The sequence below is a fragment of the Bombus affinis genome, unplaced genomic scaffold (assembly GCF_024516045.1).
Source record: "Bombus affinis isolate iyBomAffi1 unplaced genomic scaffold, iyBomAffi1.2 ctg00000064.1, whole genome shotgun sequence".
Lineage (NCBI taxonomy): Eukaryota > Metazoa > Arthropoda > Insecta > Hymenoptera > Apidae > Bombus > Bombus affinis.
The window spans coordinates 2,614,481-2,630,175 of NW_026108821.1; the positions used below are offsets into that span (position 1 = coordinate 2,614,481).

At 39.0% G+C, this 15,695-nt stretch overlaps 1 pseudogene; it reads right to left on the minus strand.

The window, feature by feature from the left end:
* Positions 1 to 1,008: 1,008 nt before the first annotated feature.
* LOC126926962 (5S ribosomal RNA) lies at positions 1,009 to 1,127 on the minus strand (annotated as a pseudogene).
* Between the last annotated feature and the right edge of the window lie 14,568 nt (positions 1,128 to 15,695).

Below are 15,695 nucleotides of genomic sequence, written 5' to 3' on the forward strand. Positions count from 1 at the left end.
CATTTTCGCCACGCGCAGGGAATCATCGCCCTTCGGTTTGTGTCACAAGTTTTGGCACATGTATTTTTGCATTCTCTCAAACGACGTACGTATGTATAATACTTGCACATTCTACAATTCTCAATATTGAATACATATAACATTATCGGAAAGCATAAACAAAGCAACATATAAGTAAGAGTGTATGCGAGAATGATACAACATATGGTGATAATCGTTTAATGCTAAAAAGATATTTTCTTCATGTATACGACCATAGCTTATTAACAACCGCGCCAGCACAGGACAACCCATACATTGCCCACCGTGCCGATTTCTAACTAAGGAGGAGAACATCTAAACAAACTCGCAAAGGAAATAAAATGTAAAATAAAAGATCATAATAATAACAAATTCTCAAAATTCATAGAAACACTGTATGCGCACGTGCAGTTTTCTAAGTAAGCAGGACTAATATTCACTAATACTTGAAAAACAAAAAAGTCTAAAAATTATTTAAGTCGTCAATTATATTTTACGGTAATGATTTTGTTTAACGATTTCACATATTGTTTATACAGAACATCAAATTAAAAGTATAAAAAGATATGGGTAAAATTAAAAACATTAAAGATGACTAATGATAAATGACACGACTTGAACGTGAAGTTAAAAATTCATAATGTATTTTAATATTTTTTTACAGTGTAGTATCGTTCGGCTACAACTTTATTTAGTCATAACTGATAGTGTAACTTTTTAATTAATTTTAAGACCACTAAATTGGTGTATTTTATTACATATTGCACTTTATAAAAGCAGAAGAAGAGTCGCAATTAATTGGGAACAATTCCAGGTAACTGGATAAGTAAACAATAATTGGTAATAACAACAACAACAAAAAAGGAAATATGCGTTGCTAAAGTCAAAAAGGGAGACCTCCCCCCGTTCGGTCACTCAGCGATGTTCTTCACAGGGGGGAGGGAGATCTGATGGTTCGGTTGGCCAAGTGTTAACAAAAGTAAAAAGAGCCAACACCACACGGAGTTCCCAAGCGGTCACCCATCTAAGTACTAACCGTGCCCAGCGCTGCTTGACTTTCGTGATCGGACGAGAACGAGTACTTTCAACGCGGTATGAGCGTTTTTTTTTTTTTTTTAACTTTGTTTATTAATTCCAGGTTTTACATATTTTTTTTTTTTTTACATGATTTTTTTTCCAGAATAAACGCTGAATTCTAATTGTAGGGTGGTACAGGCAAAAGTACCGATACGCGACGGTACGACGTAGCCATGCATTATTACATTCTTTTCTCTTTTTTTTTTTAAGATTATTATTGTTATTGTTACATAAAATAAAATTAAGCCGCTGTTGCGCTGTGCTTATGTACGATATTTTAATTTATGTCCTGAAAGCCTGGACGCAAAAACAGGACAGTTCGCTAGCCTGTTAGGGAGGGGCTGGGCGGGGATGGACTGGGACTGGCGGGGAGGGGTGGGGAGGGGGTGGGGAGGGGTGTTCTGTGGGATTAGTATAATATTTGTTTATCTATTTACATATTTACATATTTACATATTTACACTTTTATTCGGTGAGCGTTGCTGTTCTGTGGCTCTTTATCTTGTTGTTTTTTGTTATGGGTTCCGTATCCACCAATATTTTTTTGTGTTTTTTCTGTGTTTGTCTTCTGTATCCTTTTGGGGGAGGGCCATGTTGTATCTCCACCTAGTGTCTGCCGTGCGGCCATCTAGGTTTTCCTCGTATTGAATAGATTTCATTCCTATTTTCCTTTGCATATGATAAATTATGGGGATGTTGTTTTGGTCTTGGAGATAGTTTCTTTCGTCTAGGTATAGGAAGGCTTCGGGGGGGATGTAGCCTGTTAACAGAGTGTTTTTGAAGTATGCGTCGTTTGGGTATAAGCAGCCGAAGATTAGGCTGTTTTCTTTGATCTTCGCGGCTTGCGAGAAGTGATTTCTCGTTAGTTTTAGGATGTGACAGTCGATGCGGTGGATGTTGGCTAAGTCGTATATTTTTTTGTTTTTTATGTATTTTCTGTATCCGCTGTGTTCTGATCTGTAAATGCTCAGGCAAGCTCTGATGCATTTTCTTTCAAATATGCGAATTTTTTCCATTATTGACGCTGGTATGTTGTACCATATTGGGCAGCCGTAGGTTATAATGGGTCTTATTAGCGATTGGTAGCACATGATTTTTACTTTGCTATCGAGAATTCTGGAGTAAAACAGCCTTTTTGTATTCCAAAAAGCTTTGCTGGCTTTGGAGAGTTGGATTTCGATGTGTTGCTTATAGTTTAGTTTTTCATCTATATTTATTCCTAGGTATTTTACGCAATTTTTGTGCGGTATGAGGTTCTCTTCGTTTGCTTTTTCTTTTAGGCGGAATTTCCTGACTTGTTCCCTTTCTGCTGGGCCGATTTTGCTTGTCATGGGTCTGAATAGTATGGTTTCGCATTTGCTTGCGTTAATTTTTAGTTTCCATGTATGATAGTAATCGCTGATTTTGTTAAAGAGTTCTTGCAGTTCTGTTCTTATCGTTTTGGTTTTGCGGCCTGTTACGTAGATGATTAGGTCATCCGCGAAGGCTATGGAGCGTTTGTGTGTGGATGTGTTGAGGTTAAAGAGGTTTAGTAAGTCGTTATTGTAGATGCTGAAGAGTAGCGGGGAATTTACTGTTCCTTGTTGCAGGCCGTTCTCTATGGAGAATTCTTTGCTTGAGGTGTGCGAGCCGTCGGTCATTTTGAAAGTTTTGTTTGTTATCATGTCCCATACTATTTTGATTAGGTATTCGGGGAAGTTCTTTTTAGTCATTTTATAAATGAGTCCTGGGATCCAGACGGTGTCGAAGGCTTTTTCGATGTCTATTAGGCAGGCGGCTACTCGCTGATTTGCGTTAAGTGCCCAGCAGATATCCGACGTAAGTTTATTTATTGCGTGGATTGTGGAGTGTTTGTGGCGGAAGCCGAATTGGTTTTCCGGGATTATCTTATTTTTTGAGCAGAAGGCTGCTAGGGGGTTGTTTATGATCATTTCGTATACTTTGCTTATGTTGGGGAGGAGGCTTATGGGTCGTAGGTTTGCAGGTGATGAGCCGTCTTTATTTTTTTTTGTAATGGCTATGAGTTTGGCTTTTTTCCATTTTTTGGGGAAGTACGTGTTATTTAGTGCATTATTAAACAGTACTGTGTAGTACCATTTTATTTTGTTTGGTAGGCGTTTGAGCGCGATGTTTGGGATGCCATCGAAGCCGGCGGATTTTTTGTTGTTTAGCGTGGAGAAGATTGTACTTAGTTGGTTGAAGTTTGTAAAGTAGTTTATTTCTGGGTCGGGCTGTTTGGGGTCGTCCGATGTGTTTTCGTTTGAGAATGTGCAGACTGTTTTGTTTAGCGCTATGTCTTGTTTTATTTTATTTTTTAGTATGTTTGTTTCGGCGATGATAATTCTGTTTAGTTGTTCTCGGCCCATGTGTTCGTTTTGTGTGTGAGTTTTGACGAAGTGGGTACCGATAATGTCTAGTTTTTCCGTTGTTTTTGATATTATGAAGTTGCCCTCTGTGTCTTTGTTGGTGTTTTGTATCTCGATGCCTGCTTCTTGGATGAGGGAGTCTTTTTCTGGAGGCAGTTTGAGGGGCGGGATGGAGTTTTGTTCCTTTGGTCTGAAAATTTGATTTATCTGCGGGAACATGTTAGCAGAGTCTTTTTTGGAGATATTTTTTATTTTATTTGTCCAGTATTGATTTATAGAGTTTGCGAATTCTTGTTTTAGTTGTGATTTTATTTCGTGTAGCAGGTATTTTAGGAATTCTATGTCTTCTCTTTTGTTGTAAGAGTAGTTGAGTCTTAGGTTGTTTAATTTCGATAGTATGTAGCTTTTGTCTCGTTGTAGATTTTTTATTTTATAGTTTATATATGGCTCGCAGGAGTCTTTTTTTTTAAATGTCGGTACGGATTCTTGTAGGGCGATTTGTATATGTTTTTCTATTTCGTCTATGAACGAGTCGATTTGTCTGTCTGTTAGGTTGACATTGTTGTAGATTTTTAGGTCGCAGTTCTTTTCGAGCAGGTTTTGGAACTTCTTCCAGTCTGTCTTTTTGTAGTTGTACCTGGGTGTTTCGGTCTGCGTTTCGAGTGTTAGGTCGTCGGATGTGTTTTTGCTTATCTGAAATACTATGGCGTTATGGTCGCTGTCGTAGTCTATGGTTTTGAGAGTGTTATTTGGTCGTAAGTTTTGGAATTTTATTCGGGCGTCTGCTAGGCATATGTCTAGGTAGGAGCGTCCTTTTGGGTAAGAGGGTAGCTCGGAGCCATAGAGGTTTGTTTTGTAGAAAATGCTTTTATTGTCTAGCCAGGTTCTGACGGAGTTTCCTCTCGTGTTGTTTATTTCGTTTTTCCAGCTGGTATGTTTGGCGTTAAGGTCACCGGCTATTATGTAGTAGTTTTCCTGTTTGTCGAGCTGTAAAAGTTGGAAGAGATTGTCGAATTCGTCGTTAAATTGTTTCTGGTTTCCGTAGGCTGCGTAGGCTGCGGAGATAAATAAGTTTTCTTTATTGTTTATTTTTATTTTTATGATCGTCGTCTCTAGGATTTTGAAGTTTGTTATTTTGTCGTTTTGTATTGTTTTGAACTTCAGGGGGTTTTTTATGAGGATTGCCGTTCCTCCTCCTTGGGTAGCGTTTGGTCTGTCGTGTCTTATTATAGTGCAGTTTTTGTATTGCACCTTATGTCTATAGTTCAGTTTGGTTTCTGAGATGAGTACTATGTCGGGGGTTTCTTTCTTAATTAGTGTTAGCAAGCTGTATCTTTTTTGGTTTGAGATTAGTGAGTTGGCGTTTATTGATATGATTTTCAAATGATTAACTTTTATCTGGTTTATTTTCTGCTGTGATTGGTGGGCGGGTGTGATTTTGGCTAATCTTCGTCTATATTTTCGATGATGTTGAAGATGGAATCGATTCTTTCTTCATGTGTATTTAGTGCTTTTTTGATTTCGTTTAGTTGTGTTTGTTGGTCGCTTAGGGCTTTTAGGATGCTTTTTTTGAAGTCTTCGATGACATTTATTATGCTTATTTGGGGTGAGTCTATTGTCGGGTTAGGGTTTTGTTTGGCTTGTGCCGCTATGTTTGTTACTTGCGGACTTGTTTCGTTTATACTTGTTCTTTGTTTTACTATGTCCGCGAACTTTAGTTCGGGGACGTACTTACGGCTTATTTTGGCGATTCTTTCCGTTTTTGCTGCTTTTGCTTTGGTGATTTTTTCATTAATCTTTTTCCGTAATTCGACGAGTTTTGGACATCCTTTGTATGATGCAGGATGTCCGTAGTTTTTGCAGTTTACGCAGTAGATTTTTTCTTTGCTTACTGCTGCTTCTTTTTTTATTTTGCACTCGCCTGGCCCGTGCGGTTCAGTGCATTTTACACAGCGATAGTTTAGGTTACAGTTTTGTGCTGTGTGGCCTATTCGCTGGCATTTGTAGCACTGCGTGATATCATTTTTTTTAATTTTTTCCCAGGCTATTTTCAGATAGTTAAGTCTGTTTATTTTTAAAAGGTTCCCAATGTTGCTATCGGGGGAGATTTGGATTATATAGATTGGGAGCAATGTGTTGTTCTCCCTTGATTTTCTTGTTGAGAAACGCGTCACTTTGGTGAAGTTAACTTCTTCTATTTTCAGGGCTTTTAGGTCTTCTAGAATTTCCGCTTCTGTGTAGCTGTTTCCTAGCCCTTTTAGAAGGTATGTGTGGGGTTTTTGAGATTTTGGGGTGTATGTGAAATAGGCCGTGTTGGCTGCGGTCAGTATCTTTTTTGCGTTCTCGTGGTCATTTAGGTTTTGCAGATAAAGTACGTGCTTACCTGAGTGGATTCTTTTGATATGGAAGTTCTTGATTTTGAGGGACTTTTCCATAAGTGCTATTGTGTCTTTTGGGTCTTGTAACGTTATGTTGATGGGGGGTGGCCTGGCCCCTTTCGCTGATGTGGGGGGGTCTGCCTGGTCTTCGGCTGGGTGGCTGGGTGGCAGGCCCTTGTGCGTTTGGTTTTTCAGTGCTGATGAAGGTTGCGGTGTTGTTTTTTTCGGCTGGGCGGCGGGGGGGGTGCTTGTCCGGGCGGTGTAGCTTTTGCTTGTGGTTATTGGTGTCGTGATCGGGGGAGTGGGCTGTCTGGTTGCCTTTTCTCTTAATACGTCGTTTCTTTTTTTAATGTTATCGATAATGTTTTCATGCGGTTGCGGTGTGTTGTGGTCTTGTGCTTGGAGGGCATCGAATCTGTTTCTTAATGTGATAGCCATTGGTTGTGGTTGTGGGCTTCTTCTTTGTTTCATATTTTCGTTTTTATCGTCGCGCTCTTCTTGTGAGTCGCTTTCTTCTCCTTTTAAGTTTTCTAGCTTGGGGTTTATTTTATTCCTGGTTATCAGGTTTGGGGGCGGATTGAGTTTCCGCGTCTTTTGTGTAGCAGTTCTTATGCTGCTATCTTTAATTATTTGTTGTTTTTCTATTTTTCTTTTGATTCCTTTTTTTGACGAGTTTATGGCGGATTCCGCCTCCTTGGTTTCGAATTCATTTCTTTCTTCTTCTATTTTTAACTTGGTTCTAAAGTGGTTGATGTTGTCACTATTTTTTCACTGTTTAGCACTTTTTTTGTTTTTCTTTTTTTTTGCTCTCTCACTGTCTACTGTACACTGTATAGCTTGCCGCGCTCGCTGTTAGGGCCTACGCCTGTTTATCCCTTAGGGCCGAGAGGTCCGGCCTGCTCGGAGGATCACGGTCCGCGCGGTATGAGCGTTGGCTGAAGTAATCAGCTCTGTTATTTCATGTTATCACAATAGACAAAATATTTAAGAAAACATACATGTATCTATGAGGATAAATGGTATTTTTTTAGACGTGCATACAGATATATAACATTTTTCCTGGCTTCGTTTCCCACACAATGGATTGTGAAGTTCCGTCATATAGGTACGCGTATACTTAAAAAGTAGCGAGTCAAGTGGACGGAACTTCGTAATTGATTTTCTGGAAAACCAAGTCTTGTGTTAAAAATTGTCACTTCATCATCGACTTATTTTTGTATAGGAAATCAGGCCCTTTCGACCTGCACCATCATAATATTCTAATTTTCTCGCCTACTTCAATTTTGAAATTATTTAGTTTCACTGCATTGCGTATAACTACCAACAGCAAAATATTAACATTCACGAACGGCTGTTCTGACAACGATCATAAATCGTCAAATCCACGTCATTCCATACTACCTGACAGCGGACCGTTAAGGTTTTTACTTGACCTTTCCACATGGCCCAACATTACATTTGCCCCATTACGTAGGGCAATTAGGATCCGTCCCTTGTCCCTCAACACCGACAAACGCAGCAGCCTGTAAAAACTGCAATCATTCGACCAAGAAGAGTCTTTTTTTTAGTCTCGAGTCTAGTCTTGTGTACAGTTTGGCCGTGATTTGAACTTCATTGTAATATTATACTTAATCGTTCTCGTGAATAAAAGCCTACAAAATTTAAAAAACACGGTCAAATTACGTTACTCCTTCTTTATCATAAATTTTACGTGACACTGTACTAGTTAGGTGACACTGTAGAACGGCTTCTTTGGTCTCTATTATAGTGACGCGGGAAGATCACCGACATAGAGACAATGTCGGCGACGAAGAGCAAATGCCAACAAGCAGAAACGGTCGGAAAACTTGAATAGGGCTTAGCGGCACTCGGCAACAAAACTTTCCAACGGCGGTCCAAACATCACCGAGGCGCAAGTGCCGACAGGCCTAATCAGCCATCGATATCCGTAAGGTTTTTCCTTATAAGACATTTTTTGTAATATTGGAAGAAGGCGTAGGTAGCAACGGTGGCGGACGCGTAACGAACGCGCGCGTAGTAGAGATATTGATGGATGACGAAAAGAAACGAATCGGATCAAGAAAATAGTTGAGTTGTAACCGAGGGGAGAGAATCGTCAGTTGGAATCGAGAGTTGTACGTAAATACCAATGGTCAAAGAAGAAATCGGCAAGTACTTAAAAAGAAAAACACAAGGAAAGAACGGCAATACATCCAAACCAGCTAGCTGCTGAAGCGAGCAAAACTCTCGTAAAAAGAAGAATAAAAAGGAAACACCCCACTGACCTCGCTACAGAAATAAAATAGTCAAACTCGGATAAAGTTAGAAAAATTTAACAAATGTCCAGCTGGACAAATTGTAAAGTGCAAATTAAATATAAATATAAAAAAAAAAGAATAAAAAAAGAATAAAAAAAAAAAAAAAAGGAAATGGATTGCATGTTTGCCCATATAAGAGTAATCCAAGCGATGAAAACTTTGAATAATGCATGTTACTTAACACCCTGTTGCGGTCTTCCATTCAACTAAATTATTCGGTAAGAGTTTGAAGAAGAAAATTACCTTTGCATACAAAGATTCGTTTTCGTTTGTTTTATCTTCTAAGTAAGGACCGGGGAAATGTAGTAGTATGTTACTTATATCCTTCATAATAATTTTCATTGCAAAGAACCGGTACATTCTATTATCGCAAACAAAATTTTGGCATTAGTGAAATTTTTACAAACTCTTATTTTCTCTTTGAAATGTTCCAATGTATTTATAACATTCTCTGCTATTTCTTTCGCAGCTTTCCTACGCGGGTCATATTACCATCTTATAATATAATTTTGTATCAGTGCGTTCCCTAGATTTTCTATGATCGCACGTCTTTTTCTCAAATATGTCGGTTTCAACGGTCGGACAAAATTTTGCTCTATACGTTTAAAGAATACAAAAGTTCTTAGAGAAAGAAAGGAGAGCAGTAAGAACAAAGAGACCCGAAGAGCGCGCAGCAGGGTTAAAAAGAACATGAATTTAATTTCCAAATATTTTGGATTCTCGCATCCTGATATTAACCTTCTGCTTAATCTATTTTCATTGTTAAGAAACATTTTAAACACAATACTATCTACAATACAAAGATAAAATACTTTATTTTATGTACCGCGTTGTGAAAATAAAGATAGTTTATTTTTTACTACATATTTAAAATATTTTATTCGTACTGTAAAACAACAACTACTTAAAATAGTATTTAAAAGAAATATCCAGAAAGAAAATTCAGAAATAGAAATAACTTTTTATTATATAAATATCTAACTCATCGGTTTCATCGGTTTCATCGGTTACTCTGTAAAATACTATTTCGAATCAATTTTACAGTCTCTCACACCAGTAGTGACAAGTTTTTAACCGTAATTAAAAAATTATCGTAATCAATATTCAAGTAGTCGAGTAATAATAATCTTTTAATGTTTCGAAAATCATATAGAGTAAATAGAAAAATAATTATTTGCAGATAATATTGACATAATTTAACCGTTTGAGCCCCAGGAGTCTTTGAAAAACCAGGGTCGAAACGTGCCGAACGGCACGATAGCCTCTTAATCGATTGCGAAGAGAAACAAGCGGCACAATAGCGCTCGTCATATTTGTTACTCTTACGAAATACATCTATATATTTATATACGCGTACTATTAGTTTATAAATATTTCAAGTTTTGTTCAATAAAAATCATCAAGATAACAATGAAATACAAAATACCGTTAGTCGTCCGTAGAGTTCAAATGTACTGGGACTTTTCGACACAAAATCTAAACAGACCCGATCACGCTGTTTGCTACTCAATCGGTTAAAGAAACAACGATACGTCTAACGTGCGCGTGTGTCTGATAACGACGATACCCGCGCTCTCTAACTTGTTCCCCGCCGAATTAATCTTGGGTAACAGCTTTAATGCGCGTAGAACAATTGACAAAGTTAAAATTGGAAAAAAAAAAATATCGAAGAACAAACGATGAGAATGTTTCAAATTGTTTTCGACGATTAAAACGAAATTTACGAATACAACTGAAGCGAATGCCGCGACGCGATTTACGACTGAACGAATGCGACTGAATTATCGTACGACGATACGAATGATTAACGATACACGCGTGTCGATGCCGCTCGAATTTGAAAGACCCGCACGAGACGGTTTACTAATCGTTCACTCGCTAAAACGATACTTACCTTCATCGATGCTTGGAGATACTGTTCGCAACTGAAGATTTCGCACAGGACTGTCCACTGATCGTTACGCCTGATGGAACGACTCTGTCTCCACCAACGCTTGCAGCCATGTCCACGAATGCTTGAAGATATTGACGCACCGAGGAAACCTGTTCAGAAAAGTATCAACTGATCGTTACGACTGACGAAACGATTTCACCTGCACGAGCGCTTGAAGACCACTGAGAAATTGAAACGGTTGTTTAGTCCACGTTTAGCGATACGAAGGCACGGAAACTGACTCGATGCTACATGTTCGCGATTGAACTACTCGAACGAGACTACCAATACCGTTGTTAGACTCGAGCGAGCCCAAGTGCGAGCGTCGAGTGAGACTCCAACGAGGCTCAAAACGAAGGATCCCAAATACGCACGCTGATTGGTTTTCAAGAAAATCGTCAAACGGCATATTCGCCCGCAGGATGGCGTTTACTGCGCGAATACGCCCCAAGTGGGGAGATCCTTCGCTGGAAGAGCGTGAACGATACCTGGATGAATGCCATGCTTAGATATTATTGGGCGAGGGGTAAGGGGCGCTCGACCGTTCGGACCGTTAAAATCCGTCAATTATCCTTACAAAAAACTCATAGCATAGGAAATTAGAAATACTGCTACGAATGTTGAAGGGAATCGTTTTAGCTGTTGGAGTACCCTTCTAAAATAGCGCCTTGACTGTGAAAGCGAGCTACAACGAGCTACAACGAGACAAAAGCTACGTACTATCCAAAATAAACAATCTAAAATACAACTATTCTTACGACAAAAAGAGAAGATTGGCAAACAAAATAAAAAAAAATATGTCTAAAATGTTCCTACAGACAAATCAAATTTTTAGGGAAAAAGAATCTAACTCTATCCCTTCTTTCAAACTGCCTCCAGAGAAAGCTCCCCTCCACCAAGATGCAGGTATAGCGACAGAGAAAATCAATAAAAGCATGGAGTCTAGTTATTTCATAACATGTAAAACGACGGAAAAACTATACGATATCGGTCATTATCACTAGTGCTACGAGTGCCTAATCTTGTTAATAAGCCTGTGCTAATAAACTCTTCATTGTATCACGGCAATGGCTAATTCTAATGAGAATTCATTAAACGCCCCTCTCCATCCTCCCAATCCTCACTTCAACCCGACATATATATATATATGTCGGAGATGGAAAAACACCGGAACCTCTCCTTGAATTCTCGGGAATACCGTAATGTCGTAATTTAGATTAAACAAATGTCGCTCCGATTGTTCGAGGTTTATGATAGTGAGCTTGGGCTCGAGGCGACAACCAGTCGCCGAACGTAGCCGCGGTCAAGGGATGAACGTTTTATCTAACAAAGGCACAGAGTAACTCTATACCTCCCCTTTAAAGAAATAGCCGTAGCGACACGTGGCAGTAAATATTTCAAAGGTTTCTGTTCCGTGGCTCGCCACACGCAGATCCTATCCTTCGGGTAAGATGATCTCCAAATGTCAATATACCTCCGCAGTATGTTTAGCTAACTTGAGGACCCGCAATAAATCTTAAGATTTAGTCAAGCAAAGTTCTTCATTTAGACAAACAGTCCTTGTTGCAACTACGGGACGATAGGAGAAGCCTATCTTCCACGAACGATGCCCCCGTCAACAACCTCCCCTCAAGGGCGGCCAGCATCTCTTTCAAAACGCCGATATGGAGATCGACCAATTAGCAACAGCGCTAATTTCCCTCACCTTTGGAACGAAAGCTTTCTTTGACGAATCCGAGGATCTCATGTCCTTAGACCCACCCATTATAGTTTTCCTCGACGGCATCGTCGAGACGGAGAGTTACACTCCGGTACGATCTCGACGACGATTCAAGTAACTCTCGGATACGTAGTGATTGCCCCATGCATTAACATTGAGTACAACTTAGACGCTAAAGAAGAGTAGAGTTCGTCATCCCGTTGACCGTGGATTCGTTATTGAGCCTAAGATCATTGTCATTAGCTTCTCGAGTATCAAATTATCGCGATTACTTGTCCAATTCCAACATGGTCATGTTTGCACTAGTAAATATCTCCTCTATTGCATAGTGATCACGTCTAGTGTCAATAGGGATTCGTTTACGCCCTTAACCCTAACTCTAATCGTAACGCCACCCCGACATATATATATATATATATATATATATATATATATATATATATATAATATATTTTATGAATGTTGCTACTGCCTGTTCTATGTGTTCAGGAGTTTTCAACGGGATGTTGCAGTGTATTTTGCTTTCTATTATTTCTTTGAAAGTTTGCCATTTGGTGGTTTTATTGCATAGTGTTTCTGGTTTGCTATAGTGTATTGGTTTGTTTCTGTATTCAATTATTATGGGTGTATGATCGGAGTTCAGCTCGAGGTTGGGTGTTATTTTTAGTTTATTTGTGTTTATTCCGCTTGTAACTGCAAAGTCTAGAAGATCTGGTTTTTTGTTCAGATCAGTCGGCCAATGTGTCGGTGTTCCTGTGGATAATATATTGAGTGTTTTCAACCGTTCGCGGAGAGACGCGATCGCTAGATAACGCGTCAACGAGAGTCGTAAATTCTCGTTACGATTAAACAATCGACGCCACGAACTGATTGATCCCCTATTTCTATTACGAGAATAGAGGTGGTTAGGTTTGCTTGTATATGAACAACTATACTGGGTTGGTTGATAAAAGTTTAATAAAAATAACGAAACAACAAGTTCAGTCAAAGATCAACAATTAAAAACGAAAAAGATAACAATCAAGGTTTGTTTAGCGGTTTGCATATAACGAGATCTATCGCACTTCGCAGCTTGAGACAGACGTTATGTGTTAGATTCGATTCAATGTGTAACGTTCGACGTGTCACAAGGAACTGACTGACCTTAGATGATTCCTTTGTCTCGTGTTTAAGACGACCTCCACTCTACTTAGGTCACGCCACCGTTCGCGCCTATGATCACGTATGTCTATTCATGCGTGGAAAACGTAACGGACAAAATTCGACGTTTCGAGAACTCGCTGCTTGGCGACAGCTATGCACTCGTCGATACATTGTATATGATCGGTCAGATCGGCGGTCAGATAAAACGATCTGTCTGCGACATTGTAAGGCCTCGAGCGACGGTTAGAAAATACAGCCTGTGGTAAGCCTCGTGGCGTAACATTGAGATTATTATTTCTAATGTATTTTTCTAGTGTTCTGCCTCGAGGTGTAATGTTTCTTGACCCCCATAGCGTGTGCTTTGAGTTGTAGTCTCCCGCTGCGATGTACTTGTCCCCTAGGTCCTGGAAGTATTCTTCCCATATTTGTGATGTTATTTTGTGTCGCGGAGGCACATATACTGCTGACATCTGGAAGTAGTTGCTGCTAGTTTGAACTGTAACGGTGGTTGCTTGTAAATATTCTTTGTTAACTTGGCTGTGTAGATAATGTTTGATATCGTTTCTGACTATCACTGCTGTCCCTCCGTGTGCTTTTCCTGAGGGGTGTTTGGTATCATATATGGTGTAGTATGGTATTTTCATGTAGCTTTTTGTAGTGAAGTGTGTTTCTGAGACAAGCAGTATGTCTCTATTGTTATTGTATATGAATGTTTTAATTTCGAGGGCCCGTTGTTGTAGGCCGTTTGAGTTCCAGGCTGCTATTTTTAGAGTGTCCGTTTTTATTTTTTGCTTAGCACGTTTGTAAGTAGTTGTAGCATGACTGTGATTTGTTGAGTTTGCTGTCTGAGTACTGCGTTTTGTTCGCTTATCATTCTGGTTAGCATTTCGGTGATCTTTATGGATTGTTTGAGCAGTTCTTTGATTTCTGCAGTGTCATTGTTACTATTGCTGTGGTATTGGTTGTCTGTGTTTGTCGATTGGCTGGTTACTTGAGCGTAGCTTAGACTACCAATGGTGTTGGTGCTGATGGGTTTGGTGTTTGTTACTTGCTCTGTATTTGGTATTATTTCGGGTTTTGTGCTGTCCTGTTCGGCTTGTGTGTTAGTGATTGTCCTGCTTCGTAGGGGCGGGAACAGTTTGCGTTGTAATTGTTTCCTAGCTTCGCAACCTTTATAACTGGCTGGGTGTTATCCGTTGCAGTTGTAGCATTTAACCTTCTCTATTTTTCCCGTGGATGGACAGTGTATCGTAAGATGATTTTTTGCGAATTTAACGCATGCCGGGATTCTATTGCAATAGTTTTTAGTGTGTCCGTATTGTTGGCACCTTATGCATTGTGGGATTTCTTTTTTTATGTCTAGGTGGCTCCACTTTTACTATTGTGTTTAGTAATTTTTCTATATCGTATATTTCTTTGTTGTTGTTTCTAGGTTCTAGTTCAACTAGGAATAGCGGTAATGGTTATTTGGTATCGTATTTGTTAATGTTATTAATTGTCCTTACCTGGTGTCCGATTTTTGCCAGTTCTTCACTTATTTTTCCGGTATTTGTTTTTGGGTTTAGTCCCCTGATTACTGCTCTGTAGCTTTTGTCAGTTTTGAGCTGAAAAGTGTGATACGCTGCGTTTTTTCCCTTTAGTGATCTTGTCACTTTTCTGAATATTTCTGGGGTGTTGGTTTGCACTTTCACCTGGTCTAGTTTCATCAGCTTGATAACATAGTTGTCTTTCCCTGCAGTGTTGTTTAGGAGTTCGATGAGGGGGTCCATTATTTTCGCATCTATGTATATCGGTGATGGTTTGGGTATGCGGTTTGTCGGACTTTCCGTTGGGTCCGTTGCTGCCTCTTCCGGCAGTGCGCTGAAAGGATTATGCAGCTTGATATCTTGTAGCCATTGTTTTTTTTCAAGTGTATCAATTTTCCTCGCGCTTGCGAGCGGGGTTACCTTCCGTTTTTTGCTGGAGGTTGCCACAGTCCAGCTTTCTTCCTCGTGTATTGGTATTTTTTCCTCCCCGTCGGATTGTGTTGTTTCCATAATATCGTCTTTTTTCTCTACATATGTAGAGTCTGTAGCTCTATTTGTGAAATATGTTTCACCTGAATTAACTATTTTTATTGGTGGAATCTGCATGATTCCACGTTTTGTAGATGGGCGTTTACTTTGTTCCTTTCTCTTCCCTCTTGCCGCACATTCGCTGGAGCACTGAGTAAATGTATGGCATGGAAATTGAAACTAAGTAAAATATATGTAAGAGAATATAAAGTATATGTATGGCATGGAAGTTGAAACTAATGAAAATATATGTAAGGAAACATAAAGTAAATGTATAGAACGGAAGTTCAGACCAAAGAAAATATAAGTAAGGAAATATAAAGGAAATGTAGAGCATGGAAGTTGAAACAAAGGAAAATATATGTAAGGAAATATAAAATATATGTATAGCATGGAACTTGAAACTAAAGGAAATATATGTAAAGAAACATAATGTAAATATATAGAATAGTAGTTGAAACCAAAGAAAATATATGTAAGGAAATATGAAAGAAACGTATAGCATGGAAGTTGAAACGTAAGAAAATATATGTAAGGAAACATTAAGTAAATGTATAGAATGGAAGTTGAAAGTAAGGAAAATATATGTAAGGAAATAGAGAGTATATGTATGGTATGGAAGTTGAAACTAAGGAAGATATATGTAATGGAATGTAAAGTATATGTATAGCATGGAAGTTGAAAG